At 41.6% G+C, this 4,342-nt stretch overlaps 1 non-coding gene across 1 annotated transcript; it reads right to left on the bottom strand.

Annotated features, from left to right (window-relative positions):
* Window positions 1-1,140: 1,140 nt before the first annotated feature.
* LOC120252248 lies at window positions 1,141-1,247 on the bottom strand. The gene has a single exon (XR_005533793.1). It is a non-coding gene; the product is annotated as a small nucleolar RNA R71 (small nucleolar RNA).
* Between the last annotated feature and the right edge of the window lie 3,095 nt (window positions 1,248-4,342).

Genomic DNA, 4,342 nt, shown 5'->3' with positions numbered 1-4,342 from the left:
AGGGTCTATCACTTGGAATCCCTAGAGCTCAATGCAACCTAACACAGTGTGAGGTATCGAAACTGAGAGATTTCTTCAGTATGGCATAGTGTATGGTTAGTCACGGTTGACCTTAAGTTTTGGGACCGTGTGTTTAAGGATCTCCACGACTCATTAAGCATTAGTTAGAGAACATAATGATTGGTCTTGCACTTGAAATAATAGTCCTAGGGTGAGCAATGTCAAGATGCCCCATTTATCGTCAATCGCCTCTCCTATCTTTTATTTGCGCTTCCTTCTTCTTTTCTTATTTCTATTTGCATTATTTGTTATTCACGTCATTATCGATTCATCTTCATTCTAGTTAAATAGCAATCTTTCTGTTTCTAATCACTATTCCTTATAGATTTGACTACCCACTCACTGGGGTATTATTACTTCGACAAACCCGTACACTTGCGGTACATACGCAAAAGGGCGTTTGCCAAGTTTTTGGCACCGTTGCCAGGGAATAAGCATTTTATAAGCACTTTGCACTTTGCTATTTTAGTTATTCATCACTCGTTCTATTTCATACCTACTTTGTTTTGCTTTCTTTGTGTTTCTAATCTTTTTTTTTTCTTTAGTTACAGCTCCAGGTTATGACCCGAGGAAACCCTTCAACATTGGTTGAAAGAAATCCAGACATTGAACAAAGAATTCATAGAAGGGGAAAGAACTTGTGCAAGAACAGTCTAATCAAGCTGAGATAGAAGATGAAGGGTCAGATAATATGACAAAACCGAATGAGCAGCATAGGACACTATCCGATTATGCCAGACTCGCAGTTCTTGGCGCACAATCTAGCATTGTACGGCCATCAATCACAGCTCAGAATTTTGAGCTCAAGCTGGCATTCATCCAAATGTTACAGCAGTCGGCACAGTTTAATGGTTTGGCCGATGAGGATCCAAACAATCACATAAAAAACTTCTTGGAAGTGTGCAACATGCTCAAGATCAATGGTGTTATGGATGATGTTATCAAGTTGAGGGCCTTCCCATTTTCTTGAAAGGGAGAGCAAAGCAATGGCTACATTCATTACCTAGAGCATCGATCACTACATGGGAAGAGATGGTAGAAGCTTTTCTTGCCTGATATTTCCCTCCAGGAAAATCTGGAAAGCTTAGGAATGAAATATCCTCCTTTGTGCAAACGGAATTGGAGTCTCTATTTGAGACATGGGATAGGTTCAATGAGCTCTTACGGAAATGTCCTTAACATGGGTTCCCCAAGTGGATGATCATTCAAACTTTCTATAATGGGTTGAATCCAAGCACAAGACAGTTACTTGATGCTTCAGTAGAAGGTACCTTAGGGAGCAAGACCCTGGAAAAATCCCGGCTTCTCATTGAAGAAATGGCTATGAACAGTTATCAGTGGAATACAAGAGACAGGAAGAAAGTAGCCGAACTTCATGAGATTGACACAGTTACTTCATTGGCAGCCCAAGTAGAGTCTTTGAGCAAGAAGTTAGATACTCTAAATTCTAATAAAGTGGCGGCCATGACTAGTTACACAGGGTGTGGAGGAGGACATGCTCCATCTAATTGCCAGATATCCATTGGTGGTACATCCTCGGTAGAACAAGTGGATTTTGTGGGTAATGCAATGAGAAACCAAGGTAATCCATATAGCAACACCTACAATCTAGGTTGGAGGAGCCACCCGAATCTCTTATTGAGTAATCAAGGGTAACAGAAATCCATGGCACCACCCAGTTTCCAACAACAAGAACAAGCCTCGAATATGGAGAACCAAGTTTCAGGGTTGGAAAACCGGATGACCGATCTTCAGAAGGCTTTAACCAAGTTCATCCAATTATCGAATACAAGATTTCAATCGGTTGAAGCCACACTTCGTAACCACACTGCAACATTACACAACTTGGAGAATCAAGTGGGGCAAATTGCAAAGTCTCTATCGGAGAGACCTTAAGGGAGTTTACTTAGCAACACCATAACCAATCCGAGAGAACATGTGAAGGCAATCACTTTGAGAAGTAATCATGAGGTTGAAGGTAGAACTCCTAGTGAGAAGACCAATGTAGAAGCACCTGAGGTCGTGGAGATTAAGGAGAGAACTAAAGGAAAAGAGGTGGCACCCCCACCTTATAAGCCAAGAATCCCTTATCCTTCAAGATTGAAGAATGACCAAAATGACGAGTAATACAAGAAGTTCTTGGGTCTATTCAAGCGGTTGAACATCAACATTCCTTTTGTAGAGGCGTTGTCTCAAATTCCTCGTTATACAAAGTTTCTCAAGGACCTCTTGACCAACAAGAGGAAGTTGGAGGAGACTGCATCTGTGATTCTAGATGCTTCATGTTCGGTGGTGTTGCAAAAGAATATGCCGAACAAGAAGAAGGATCACGGAAGCTTCATCATTCCGTGCAACATTGGTGATTTAGGTGAAGAGAAGGCATTGGCGGACTCAGGGGCTAGCATCAACGTTATGCCTTATACTTTCTTCCAAAAGCTAGGCTTGGGAGAGCCTAGGCTCACTCGAATAACATTACAATTGGCGAACCAAACGGTTAGACATTCAAGGGGCATCATCGAAGACGTACTTGTGAAGGTTGACAAGTATATATTTCCTGTGGACTTTGTAGTGTTAGATGTTGATGAGGATGTTGATGTTCCACTGATACTGGGGAGGCCATTCTTGTGTACTTCCAAGGCTCTTATGGTTATGGATGGTGGGGAATTGACTATACAAGTTGGGGATGACAAGCTTACAAACTGCCTCGCCGAAGCCATTAGACATTATCTAGCCTTTGATGATATTCTTTATTTTCTTGACACTACTGATGAACTAATAGATGAATATGTCCAGGAAATGATGAATCCGGACCCAAATGAAGGGGTGCTAGATCAAGGAGTGGAGAATGAAGAAGTCTTGATGCTTGGTCTAGAAGAGAAGATGCAACCTACCCCGGAGATGATGAAGAGTGTGCTTAAAAAGCTGAAACGTGTAAGGAGACGTCACAAGAAACACCCCAAGGCTAATGGGGATATGCAAGAATGGAGTAAGGGTGACGAACCCTTATATGGTAACAAACTCGATAACTCCATCTCTATCTTCAAAAGATTATGTTCATCATGCTTTCAAGTCATGGGTAAGAGGGAAAACTTCATCCATGAACCCTCGTGAGGTAAGAAGAGGTACGTTTGTGTGTGGCAAAATATCTTGGTCGTTTGAGCCTGTTTCTCATGTTTCTCTGGTTACTTTTAAATATATAAAAAAGGCTCTAAGTGTATATAAATGTGCAGAAATTTTTTGCATAGTCTGTGATTTTTTCTAAGTCATTCAGAGAAGACACAAGGCCATATAGAAATTCCACATAGGTGTGTGTTTTTTCGTTCAGAGCTCATCTCGAGAGGACACATGGGCGTGTGTCTGCCCCTATGAACAACCTTGTGATGGTTACACGCCCGTGGGGAATTTCCACATGGGCGTGTGTTTCTCTGCAAAGGTTTAGAACTCTATCCCTAGAAGACACACGGGCATGTGTCTGACCCTGTGCATTACACACGGGCATGGGTAATTTCCACACGCCCATGTGATTTCCTGCAGAGAAGACCTCACTATCCCGAGAAGATACAGGGGCGTGTGAATGACCCTGTGAAGATCCACGCTCATGTGAAATTTCCACAAGGGCGTGTAAAACACTTAGACGAATATCTCTTGTGGACAGAGGAGCCACAGGGGTGTGTGGGTGCCCCTGTGGGTCGGGAACACGGGCGTGTGTAATTTTCACACGCCTGCATGGATGCATTGAAAGACAAAGTGTGCTATCCCGAGAGCACACAGGGGCGTGTGTGTCCCTGTGAAGCTCCCCTGTGGAGTTACACAGGCGTGGGTAATTTCCACACACCCATGTGAATGTACATAACTCGAAAGGCCACGATCTCCTTTATAAATCTTTCGAGCCTTTCTCATTCTTACATTCCCAAGCACTTAAAGAACACTTTCTCTCACTATCTCAACTTTGCACCATGTTTTAGAGAGATTTTGCTTTGAGTTTTTCCGACCGATTTATAGAATTTTATCTTCATCTTGTCGGTAAACCCTTATTCTTTCTTTTGTTCACCATATTTGATTTTATTTGATTTAAAACTGGTTAATGTGATTCATTTCTATGCAAAAGTGGTTATTGCATGTTTAGAATGAGTTTAGAAACGAATTTGATGTATTTTTCATGGATTTTTGCATAGTGGCATGATAAGTGTTTGTGTACGAAGAATACAAAGTATTCTTTTCTTATGATGAGCATTACTTTTATCATATTTTATCGCTAATGTATATGTGTTTTTGTGTTCTT

The sequence above is a fragment of the Dioscorea cayenensis genome, chromosome 20 (assembly GCF_009730915.1).
Source record: "Dioscorea cayenensis subsp. rotundata cultivar TDr96_F1 chromosome 20, TDr96_F1_v2_PseudoChromosome.rev07_lg8_w22 25.fasta, whole genome shotgun sequence".
Classification (NCBI taxonomy): domain Eukaryota; kingdom Viridiplantae; phylum Streptophyta; class Magnoliopsida; order Dioscoreales; family Dioscoreaceae; genus Dioscorea; species Dioscorea cayenensis.
This window is presented reverse-complemented; position numbering and strand designations above follow the sequence as displayed.